Genomic DNA, 13,203 nt, shown 5'->3' with positions numbered 1-13,203 from the left:
ATAAAAAATACATGCATGGGGACGTTGGCGTCCACAGCCGGCCCCAACATCTCAGCGTGCCACAACCCGTAGTCGGCTCAATATACTTCCCTCAAAGATCAAATAACTCAAAACAAAGTCCTGTGATCAAATCCTTTCCCAAGGACACAGACTGCCACCTCGAAGAGAAATTGTATAAAGTTGACAAGGCAGGATTAGTCTCATTCGGAAAGAATGCTTTGCCAAGGCCAATCATGGGATATTTGTGTCAACAGTTTTTCAAAGTCCGACAACCAGCCTCCAAGGAAATGGGTCACAGTGTCTTCAGCCTGGAACATTACTGCCCACGTCAGGATGGGGATTAAATGAAATCCCCTTCATATGTTTGTATATATATGTATGTATGTATATTGTTGCGGATATGAGAACTGTATATTTTTTTGATTGTGTGAATTGTTATTATTGTTTATTCTGTGCCCCCCTACCTCCGGAGCTGTGTAAAGGTGAAAGGGCATCCCATAATTAGTCCACAAGCATACACGTCAGCCAAATAATAGAATACCCCTGTTTGATAGTTATCTCTTATTCTGTGTTTTAGGGTAAGGCTGTGTCTCCCATTAATTGAAGTACTCCATTGCACCAGTGAAAGAGAATAGATCCCCTTTCATTCCCATCCCCAAAATCTCCATTCCCTTTTATATCCCCTCTGGTGATTGCCAACCCTCGATTGCCAATTACCTCCCCTCCAATAACCGCCATTGACCACGAGGCAGGGTCGGAGAAGAAAGGCGTGTCTCCACCTCGTCATAGAGGGGAAGAGGGGCGTGCCCGCCCGTCGTCATCAAGGGCGGAGCGAGAGGGTCGCGTGACCAACCAGGGCCGAGGTGAGCACACCGATGGGCGTGTCCTGAAGGCCGGCGGCTTGATCGCTGGAGGCGCTATAAAAGGCGCGCACGCAAGAAGCAAGTGAGTCAGAGTTGGAGAGAGTCATGAGGAGTCAGTCAGTGGAGTCGGTGGTCAGTTGGTTGCGTTGGTTGCGGTGAGGAGTCGGTGGTGGTGGTCAGTTGGTTGCGTTGGTTGCGGTGAGGAGTCGGTGGTAAAGAGTGAGCGGACCAAGAAAGAGTTGAGGGTTTGGACCAGACGGTCGGACAAGGCCTGGCATCGCACGCGACGTCCACAGCAGCCACAACAGCAGCTTGGGGGCCTGAATGGCGGTTTGGAGCAGGGCCGTGAAGGAACGGCGGCTGCTCAACGCGCCGGTTGTGCTGCAGGACCCCCTTGGACCTCCCTCTCCCTCCAGCCATCCACCTCCTGCCTTTACACCCTTCTTGTGTACGTGAGTTTGTTTTGTTTGTTCTGTCCCTGGGTTAATTAAGTCTGTATAAGCTAATAATTGCACTGTGTCTCTGATTCTTCTGTATATTATTTTATTATCTTTCCTTCTCCTTGGTTACTTTGAGCATGTAAATAGTAGGAATAAATTTAATAGTATTTCCAACCTTTTTGTCTTCTTCTTCTTCTTCACATCCGTGTCGCCTTTGTCTTTTCCCTATTGAATAGCTGCGGTGCGATCCAGCCAACGTTTGGGTGGAATCGGGTGAGTCGGGGATCCTGTAACGGTCGCGGTTGGACCATCCGCTCGGCCCATCATAACATCTAAACCGCGATCAGTAACAATTGGTGTCTGGGAGTGAGATTCGGGGACGGAACCAAATTTTTAAAACATCTAAAAAAAAAATTTGGTCAAAATTTGGAGCGGCCGAAATTTGTTTTGTTTTACAAAACCTGAACTTTGAAATCGCGCCATGGCTGGTCAAGGCGACGGGATGCCGGTGGGAGAGATAGAGGGGTTAGGAGTAACCCAGGATCAAATGGAGGGGAGCAATGAGGAGGCGGTTGAGGGAGTATCAGGCGCGCAAAATGGCGTCCTCGCGCACGTGGGTGTAGCGGCACCAAATTTTGCCGCGCCCGCGGCAGTAGCAGCGCCGCCGTTGGATTCGGAACTTTTGTTGCTACAAATCAGGGCCCTTATGGACAAAATGAGGGACGAAGCAAGGGCTAATAGTGAGCGATTGGAAGCCAGAATGATGGGGGCAATGAGGGACGAAATGAGGGCTCAGACTGAGCAAATTGAAGCAACAACGAAAGAAATGAGGGCCGATAGGGAGAAAAGGGAGCAGAGGGACAGAGACCGCAAGTTGGGCGAAAGGGTCCCAGGGGTGCACGATGAGGTAACGCGGGTCGAAAAGCGCTGGTTGAGCGAAGCGGAGGAAAGCACGGGTACAATGATGGGGGTAGAAATCGCGACACGGGGTTTGGAAAAGCCGGCGACCGATGAGGTAGAGGGAATGTTATTAAAGCCAGCGGTCGTCGAGGTGAGTAAAGAAAAAGTGGAAGTGGGCATTGAAATTGAAGAGACCGGGGACTTAGAAAACCACTCGCGGCGGGAGGAAAAGATGGAATATGTGCAAAGTCCCTGCTCACATCACGATGCTGTGCTTAACCCGAATGGAAGTTTGCAGGTGCGTGTGGAGAAAAGGATCCCCCAGGTGAGTCGTGCTGTATATTGTGCGGGTAGATTTTGCAGGAGGATGTTTAGCGGCAAAAGAATTGTCGCGCGATTGGGATCGATATGGCACCCGGGCGTTGGTGAAGGGTCTCGTGTGAGTGGAAATGGCACACGTGTGAGGAAAAAAGTGTGCGTCGGCGAGTGGGTGTGTTATAAAGTGTGGGAGTGAAACCGAGTGCGAGCGAGAATGCACGTCGGGGTGTACGGAGTGTGACACGAATAGTGAGTTGGTGATGGCGCAGGTGCGAGAGGGCACATCGGAGCGCGAGTGTGAAACCGAGTGCGAGCGAGAATGCACGTCGGGGTGTACGAAGTGTGACACGGAGAGTAAGGTGGTGGTGGAACGTGTGCGAGGAAGCACACCTGAGTTGGTGGTAGCGCGGGTGTGGGAGAGCCCATGTGAGCGCGTTAGTGGGTGGATGCAAGAGTGCACGCCCATGGTGAGTGTTACGGAGGACGTAACGGAGGAGAGGTGTGGACCAAAGTGTGCGCAAGAGTGTGCGCGAGAGGTGTGGTGTGTAACAGGGAGAGCGTTGGTGGAATGTACGGACGGCGTTGGAACGCCGGGTTTTGTGAGGGTGAAAGGGGTAGCGTATGCATGTGAGCATGCAAGTGAAGCATCTACGGTAACCGGGTTAGTGGTTAGGGCAACGGATAGCCGATGCGAGCACTCGGGGCGCGGTGTGCTTTGTTGGGTGCGAGGCCCGGCGCGGATCGATGCTGCGTCGTTTCTCTTCGAAGCGTCGTTGCCGATTCGGGCTTGGCCCCGCCCCGCACGGTCGAGTCCGGGCCTTGGCGGGCGAGGCGACCGGTCCGGTTCAAGGGCGAGTGGGAGGAAGCGGAACGGTGCCCCCTCGTGGGGACGGGATTCCGACCAGGGGAGATTGAGCCATCGGGCCCGGGACCGCAAGGTGCCGCGCCGAGATGGTGCGTGGAACCTCGGTCCAACCAAACCACCTCCCTTGAACCGAAAGCCGGACGGATTCAACCTGCAGGCGACCAAACCACCCGAATTCATTGCTCGGCTTTACGAACCGAGTTTAATGATGTCACGACGCACCGAGGCTAGGATATAGTGGACTGTGATGATGGTGATAGTGATAGTGATCGTGATTTGATACGAAATTTATAATAGTGGGTAGAATTGGCAGTAAATGGAAAATTTTTGAATTGGTTGGAATTTGGACGAGCGAAATTGATAGGACCTCCCTGATGTGGTGGGATGGCAAATCCACCATCCCTCAAAAAGGGGGGCAAAGGAGCACTAGGTTTATGGGGTTGATGGCAGTGAAAACTAGCCCGGGTGGGTTAGGATATGGTGTGTAGGGCCCTAGAAGATTGACATTAGGTGACGTTAAGATTAGTTAGTGACTGATACCTGTAGTGGGGACGCAGGTAGATCAGTGTGGATGATAATGACGTGGGAGCGCAATAGTTTAAAGGGACGACTGGGAAGCGCAAGTTTCAGAGGGGAGTAGTTAGATGAGATGATGCCGTGTGTGAGGATTGAACAGGTGTGATTGAACAGGTGTGATTGCACAGGTGTGCAACTGAACAGGTGTGTGGAGCAGTGTATGAGTGAGTGATGGTGATGTGTGTTGTGTTGACCAACTGGTCCAGGAAGAGGAGGAGGGTGCAGGTGGCACCAGGTATGATTGCACAGGTGTGCAACGACATGTGAATGGAGGACAGGTGTATGGAATAAATGGTATGGAGTATAGGAATGGATGGTCGTGGAGTGAGTATGGTGGAAATTGTGGAGTGGAGTGGATGGTGCGAAGGTGTGAATGGGGGAAGAGTGGACCCCCATCACGGATACCCGGGGCGGGTAGTGTAAGTGTTAGGTAGAGGGTACAGGTAAATTGTGGTTGGATATTGGCATCTGTGGTGCGGGTGAAAGAATGGTCTTTGGATGGGTGCATTAGTGTTGTGGAAATGGCTGGGCGTGTAGCCTGTTAGTGTGTGTAGTTGGTTTGGGCACTCCACCACTGTGAGGATGTCGGCCAGGTGAGGCCGCAGGTGGGCTCTGGGAGCCGGTAGTTGTGGATGGCGCCCGAGGATCCGGAGGACGGACCCGGGTAGCCCAGTGCCAGAGGGCACCAAGGGGTGACAGAGCCAGGAGAGGGCCTTCCCCAGTTAGTTAGGTTAGGGTGAGGAGCTAGGTAAGCTCGGGTGGCAACTGCAGTGGTGGAGGTGTGCAGGTGGGTAGACCTGCTGGGAGAGCTACACGTCGCAGCCCAGAAATTGTGCGAGGGCACCGGGAGATGAATCGGGGGAGTGAGACCCCAAATTGAGAAGCACCACAGTTTGGGCAATGGGAATTGGTTGTTAGAACCCATAGTGTAAGTGGCCAATGGATTGGCAGGGAAAGACCCCGGGTAGTGTAAAGTGTGTTAAAATCATTTAGAGGATAGTTAGGATGAAGTCTCCTCGCACCATCTGCATCCACTCACCTGAGGTGACAGGAACTCCACACCATGCCATGTTTTATTATTTTTTATTGTGCAGATGTTTGGAATGTGAGACGCATCATGACGTGGGTGTGACATTGTGCTTTGTTGTTCCATCTCTTCCTCCTTATGAGGATTGATGATGAATTGGGAGATGGCAAATTTTGAGTAGAGGGATTGTGGAGACGAATTTGGTATAGGAGAAAAATGGGGAAGACATGACAGTAGTGACGAATTTGTAAATGGGTAGATTTTTGTACATATGGGGTAAGGGCAAGGGTAGTGTAGGTGACAGGGGGGTGACGTACGGTAGGGACGAGCTTTCTCATTTCGCTCTCCATACGCATTTCGCCTTGCATTGCCTTATTGATGTGTACCCTTGTGACCTTACCCCTCGCTCATTTGTCTTTCCCCTTTTGTCTCCCACATGACCTGTGTGCCGTTGGGCGCCGAGGGGAGCGTGCGTGGGTCGGCCATTGTGCGCTCGAAATTCCCAGAACCAGCTGTCTGCATCGATGCACCACATTATGGACCACATGCCTGTGGCCGAGCACCACTTATGGACCCCATGGGTTGGGGCATGGCCCCTCTGCTGGAACCGGCCATGAGGGCCCGAAATCTTGCTGGCGGACCTTGGCCACAGGGCACCGATGCCCCACAGGTGAACCACACGTAGTCGGCCCTGTGGGCCATAAATAAAGCAAATAAAAAGGACACATTGGGCACACTTTATTGAAAATAGGCCGCCAGTAAGAAAATGAAAGAATGACAACAACTGGAAGAAATGATAATAACCAGCAGAGGGAGCCGAAGAGCAAGAGATCACCTGCAGGGTTAGGGGTTGTTGGTTTTATTTTCTTGAACAATGGTGACTGCACCGATTGGTGCTTGAGGGTGCTTGTATTGGTGCGTTTTTGGGTGCTTTCATGGTGCGTCGATGCAGAGCAGACTGTCTCCCCCCCCCCAGAAAGAACAATCACAGGTCCTGGGTTAGTTTTGTAAATAAAAATAGCGTCATTGTAAATAATGCTCCCCACCGTCAGTGTATAGTTTGAAGACCATTCCGCAATTCGGTTAACTGTGGGCGTAAGTCTGTTAGGCAGGGTGCAATGGAGCAGCGGGACACATTTATTTATGTTTTAAAACTGTCGCACTCAGGGTCAGGTTAAAAGTAGAGGGAACTACACCTACGTGTCACACTAAAAATAAAAGTTGTAGGCCCGGGATTTGCCTAAGAGGAGGAGGGTGCAGTGTTGCGGATATGAGAACTGTATATTTTTTTGATTGTGTGAATTGTTATTATTGTTTATTCTGCGCCCCCCTACCTCCGGAGCTGTGTAAAGGTGAAAGGGCATCCCATAATTAGTCCACAAGCATACACGTCAGCCAAATAATAGAATACCCCTGTTTGATAGTTATCTCTTATTCTGTGTTTTAGGGTAAGGCTGTGTCTCCCATTAATTGAAGTACTCCATTGCACCAGTGAAAGAGAATAGATCCCCTTTCATTCCCATCCCCAAAATCTCCATTCCCTTTTACATCCCCTCTGGTGATTGCCAACCCTCGATTGCCAATTACCTCCCCTCCAATAACCGCCATTGACCACGAGGCAGGGTCGGAGAAGAAAGGCGTGTCTCCACCTCGTCATAGAGGGGAAGAGGGGCGTGCCCGCCCGTCGTCATCAAGGGCGGAGCGAGAGGGTCGCGTGACCAACCAGGGCCGAGGTGAGCACACCGATGGGCGTGTCCTGAAGGCCGGCGGCTTGATCGCTGGAGGCGCTATAAAAGGCGCGCACGCAAGAAGCAAGTGAGTCAGAGTTGGAGAGAGTCGTGAGGAGTCAGTCAGTGGAGTCGGTGGTCAGTTGGTTGCGTTGGTTGCGGTGAGGAGTCGGTGGTGGTGGTCAGTTGGTTGCGTTGGTTGCGGTGAGGAGTCGGTGGTAAAGAGTGAGCGGACCAAGAAAGAGTTGAGGGTTTGGACCAGACGGTCGGACAAGGCCTGGCAACGCACGCGACGTCCACAGCAGCCACAACAGCAGCTTGGGGGCCTGAACGGCGGTTTGGAGCAGGGCCGTGAAGGAACGGCGGCTGCTCAACACGCCGGTTGTGCTGCAGGACCCCCTTGGACCTCCCTCTCCCTCCAGCCATCCACCTCCTGCCTTTCCACCCTTCTTGTGTTCGTGAGTTTGTTTTGTTTGTTCTGTCCCTGGGTTAATTAAGTCTGTATAAGCTAATAATTGCACTGTGTCTCTGATTCTTCTGTATATTATTTTATTATCTTTCCTTCTCCTTGGTTACTTTGAGCATGTAAATAGTAGGAATAAATTTAGTAGTATTTCCAACCTTTTTGTCTTCTTCTTCTTCTTCACATCCATGTCGCCTTTGTCTTTTCCCTATTGAATAGCTGCGGTGCGATCCGGCCAACGTTTGGGTGGAATCGGGTGAGTCGGGGATCCTGTAACGGTCGCGGTTGGACCATCCACTCGGCACATCATAACATCTAAACCGCGATCAGTAACAATATATATGTACAGTGGTACCTCGGCTTACGAGTGCCCCAACGTACGAGTTTTTCGGGATACGAGCCGTCGCTCGGGCGGTTTGTTGCTTTGGGATACGAGCCGAGATCCGATGTACGAGCTCAAAAAATTTATTTTTTGGAATTTTCCGGTTGTGGCTTCCGGTTCCGGTCACGCGGTTATCTTGCCGTGAAAGCATCTCTGCTTGGATATAAAACACGCAATCGTCGAAATACATGAGCGAGGAATCTCCTTGCTCCAGCCGGTGACGTCATCGGCGGGGATCCCCGCCTCCAGAGTGGCTGGTCACGTGACCGCCAAAGCGTGTCGCGCGTGCGGGTATAATGAGCTACACCTGTGGATCACGTGACCACGGAAGCACGCCTCGCTTGAGAGGCATGGCTTTCGGTTTGCGTTTTGCTTTATAAGGCGCGATAAATGGGCTTTTGAGTGTTAGCGGTTCATGGCGTTGACGGTTCATGGCGGTTCATGGCGGTTGACGGTTCATGACGGTTCATGACGGTTCATGACGGTTCATGGCGTTGACGGTCAAAAACCCATTACATCAATTTTACCAGGCACTGTACAGTAAGTACAGTGGACACCAAATGCACGGTGGAAGGCTAGAAGTAGAAGATCGTCCAAGACAAGTGAGAATAAGCCATACTTTGGAGGAGATGACGTCATTCGCTGGTCCGATAACCAAAGATGTGGTATAAAAAACCAGGTGAGCTAACAATGCAGCAATGAAGGAATTCGGCCAAGGCACCGGCACACAACGACCTACCTACATCGAAAGACTCAATGCCAATGGTGACAGAAGCCAAGACGGCCGGCTTAAACACCGCCGAAAGACCACGGTGTACCAACTTACGATGCAGAACATCTTGCACTTAATATGATGACAACAGGTGCCATCCTCTGACGTACCATTACAGGTACAGGTACAGTACACGTGAGCACAGAGCAAAAGTTCACTGAAACCGAGATTAAGAAAAAAGAAAAAACACCTCGTGGTCCGTGCTCGATATCCGAGTTTCAATCTTTTCAAACACATGATGCTCTCGGTCACGGTATCTCCTGCGAGCTGCTTCTCCTTCAACCACACAAACAACAACTTCTCCATATCTTCATGGATAGAGGTCCGGAGCTTTGAAATAATCGTAACGCCCTTGGCTGGCGTTATAGCCTTTATGGACTCCTTCTGCTTCAAAATCGTACATATCGTAGAAGGAGTACGATCGTACTGCCTCGCCAAGTCGACAACACGCACACCTCACCTGGCATGCTCTTCTCCTCTGCTTAATAAAACCAGTTTATTTCTTTACATTCTCTTGTATTATGTACAGTATATACGAGGTCGTGCTTGTTTATACATTATTTGTTATTTATAAAGTACATTTTTGTTATTTAAAAGCACCTAACAAAAAAAATTGGTGTTTTTTTTTTGAGGCTGGAACGGATTAATAGCATTTCAATGCATTTGAATGGGAAAATTTGCTTTGACTTACGAGCGATTTGGCTTACGAGCTCCGTCACGGAACGGATTAAACTCGTAAGCCGAGGTACCACTGTATGTATATATATATATATATATATATATATATATATATATATATATATATATATATATATATATACATATATATATATATATATCTATATATATATATATATATATATATATATATATATATATATATATACATATGTGTGTGTAACTGTGGATGTATTGTTACAGTCCGGGTTTTGGGGTCTTCTACGAGGGCTAGCCTCAGTTCCTCTCGGAATACCAGACCCGAGGCCAATGAGCATGGATAACTCTGTGTCCCGGCAAGTTGTTAATCAAATGCGAATGCCAATTAGATCCCACAGGATTCTCCATCCGATTACCGTTTACCTCGGGATAACGTGGTTTACTAACCGGGTTTCGTGCCCTCGATGTGCACCTATCTTATCTTGGGTTTTAATCAGTTGCAGCCAAGCGGAATTGCCAGTGCTCACCAGATATAGACTAGAGCCAATTGGTGCGAACTGAAACGTCCCGTCGAATGACTTGTACGAGCTATGCTAGGTCCATGATGGAAATGTCATGCACGTTGCTTCCCCGTTCTATGGAAGGGGTAAATGGGAAAACAATAACTGTTTGTTCTCTTTTAGTTATGGACTGGATGATTGCTGAAATGTGCAACATAATTTTATGAACACAGTAAACTTTATTTGAGCGACTACTCCATTTTCTGATTTTAACAATGCCCCAATGAATGTGGGCTGGCAGGATGACCTGGAGGTACACACACTCACCTATAAGCTGTCTAGCCTGGGTTTGAATCCCATCCAGCAATAAGCTGTCATCTAAGTGCTTCACAGGCAGGGTGATTCATTAAAGTGTATGCCGTCCCTCAGATGAATGTTAAACTGGATGTCCCATCTGCCGGTATTAGTTGGTGCACCTTAAGATCCCATGTTGTCCTTTGTGAAGGGTAGGTGAGATATCGCCATCACCCTGAACAAATTCCAAATTCATACCCTAACTACTACAGGGAAGGCAATGGCAAACCACCATGTGTAACACTTGCAAAGAAACCATACTTCGGCAGCACCCATGCTTTCCAACAGAGTATGCACATCAGCATCATCCAATAAACATGTCTTGTTGTGTGGAACATCATCTGCTGTGTGCACTAACCTTTTAATTGACAAAATGGGATTGAGTGTAATATAGAAAACAAGTTTTACCTCTATTTCCATTGAGTGCTATGCTCACCTATGTGAAATAGAATGAACTCCTTGTAATATATGGCCTAACAGGTAATCGTATATCTATGTCAGGTGCTATGTCTTCCCTGGCCATTGTCAGTATAAACCCAGCAAGTGGTACATTAAAATAGATCACACACCTCTTCTGGTTTACATTAATCTCTCTTTTGGCGTTTTCCAGCTTGCGGCAGACTTTGGCATTTTCCACGGTGGTTCGACTTATCTGCACCACAGAAAGAGGGACAAGTGGCAAAACAAATGGGAAACAAGTACGGATACATTCGAAGTTCACCACCCCATACCAAATAAATAAACATCATCCAGCATGGCTACGGCGTCCGGCAAAATATCAGAAGGTTTTTTGTTTTTTTAAACGATTTATATAAACATCCGATGAATCACATCACACGCAAATCATCAAAACTAAACAGTACATGGCGCCCATTTTGAAAAAAGATTGAATTCCACAAAACGGAAGCGGCTGCTACACGGCTTTCTCAGTCGCACGTTTATGTGTGAAGAGTGTGCGCCGAATCTGCAACACAGAAGCGGCCGCTGCACCTGTTTCTCAGTCGCTTTGCACACGCTGCCGTGTTACTTCGGAGCCACACGTTTATATAGGAAGAGTTCGTCAGGAGTCGATCTACTCTCTCCTGGTATGTAGAATTTCAACAAAAGCCACATCACTGTTCATATCGGTAAATATTATCCCATCGTGTTTGGATGCGATCCAAACATTCCACCCAAAATATTATTTTTGTAAATATTATTCCACCCAAAATATCGTTGCGATCGGTTCAGCCGTTTTTGCGGTACCTTCGAATGGACAGACGGACATTTGGTGAATTATAGTAAGATAAGTAATTAATTGAAAAATTCGTCATTGATAAGTCATTAATTGATAAGTTGGAAGCCAAACAATTCAATATTGGCTTCATCAGACCACAGAATCTTGTTTCTCACAGTCTGAGAGTCCTTTAGGTGCTTTGTTGCAAACTCCAAGCGGGCTTTCATGTGTCTTTCACTGAGGAGAGGCTTCCGTCTGGCCACTCTGCCATAAAGCCCAAATCGGTGGAGTGTTGCAGTGATGGTTGTCCTTCTGGAAGTTTCTCCCATCTCCACACAGGATCTCTGGAGCTCAGCCAGAGTGACCATCGGGTTCTTGGTCACCTCTCTTACCAAGGCCCTTCTCCCCCGATTGCCCAGTGTGGCCGGGCGGCCAGCTCTAGGAAGAGTCCTGGTTGTTCCAAACTTCTTCCATTTAAGAATTATGGAGGCCATTGTGCTCTTGGGAACCTTCAATGCAGCAGAATTTTTTTGTAGGCTTCCCCAGATCTGTGCCTCGACACAATCCTGTCTCTGAGCTCTGCAGGCAGTTCCTTCGACCTCATGGCTTGGCTTTTGCTCTGATAAGCATTGTCAGCTGTGGGACCTTATATAGACAGGTGTGTGCCTTTCCAATTCATGCCCAATCAATTGAATTTACCACAGGTGGACTCCAATCAAGGTGTAGAAACATCTCAAAGATGATCAAGAGAAATGGGAGGCACCTAAGCTAAATTTCAAGTGTCATAGCAAAGGGTATGAATACTTATGTCAATGTGATATTTCAGTTTTTTATTTTTAATAAATTTGCAAAACTTTCTAAAATCCTGTTTTCTCTTTGTCATTATGGGGTATTGAGTGTAGATTGATGAGGGAAAAATGAATTTAAACGATTTCAGCATAAGGCTGCAACATAACAAAATGTGAAAAAAGTGAAAGGGTCTGAATACTTTCTGAATGCACTGTATGTATGTGTGTATGTATGCATGGTTATAGTTATGTATGGTTTGGTGTGGTTATGTATGTATGTATGTATGTATGTATGTATTTATGTATGTTTGTATGTATGTATGTATGCATATATGTATGCATGCATATGCATGGTAATAGTTACGTATGATTATGTGTGGTTATGTATGTATGTATGTATGTATGTATGTATGTATGTATGTATGTATGTATGTATGTATGTATGTATGTATGTATGTATGTATGCATATGCATGCGTATGCATGCATATGCATGGTTATAGTTATGTTTGATCATGTGTGGTTATGTATGTATGTATATGTGTATGTATGTATGTATGGTTATAGTTATGTATGATCATGTGTGGTTATGTATGTATGTACTGTATATGTGTATGTATGTATGTATGGTCATAGTTATGTATGATCATGTGTGGTTATGTATGTATGTATGTATATGTGTATGTATGTATGTATGTATGGTTATAGTTATGTATGATCATGTGTGGTTATGTATGTATGTATCTGTGTATGTATGGTTATAGTTATGTATGATCATGTGTGGTTATGTATGTATGTATATGTGTATGTATGTATGTATGGTTATAGCTATGTATGATCATGTGTGGTTATGTATGCATGTATATATGTATGTATGTATGGTTATAGTTATGTATGATCATGTATGTGTCTATGTATGCATGCATATGTATGGTTATAGTTATGTATGATTATGTATGAACAATAGAGAATGACATCAGCTACCCCCTCATCCCCATAGAGAATGACATCAGGCACCCCCTTAATCCTCATAAAGAATGACATCAGTAAGCACTCATCCCTATTTATATCCCGTTTCCATGCTGGAATCATCATCTCCTGCCTCGGTTGCTAAGAAGTGCAACTCGTTCTCATCTTGTCTCTCGCTCCCGAAGTCGAAGATTTTCATTCGGATATTCCTCTCGAGTTCTTCGTTCTTTTCCTGCAACCGGCGGAGCCGCCTCAGGTGGTCATTCAAGGCGTCGCTCAGGTCGGTCCGGCCCAGTCCGACGAAGGTGCCACATCGACGGGGAGCCCCAAGAACCCGAACACGGCGTGGCGCCCTGGACCACCACCATGGCATAGGCCTACGTCTCA

Source organism: Myxine glutinosa, chromosome 13, assembly GCF_964187855.1.
Source record: "Myxine glutinosa chromosome 13, kmMyxGlut1.1, whole genome shotgun sequence".
NCBI lineage: Eukaryota > Metazoa > Chordata > Myxini > Myxiniformes > Myxinidae > Myxine > Myxine glutinosa.
The sequence above is the reverse complement of the archived record's forward strand: the minus strand, read 5'-3'. Positions refer to the sequence as shown.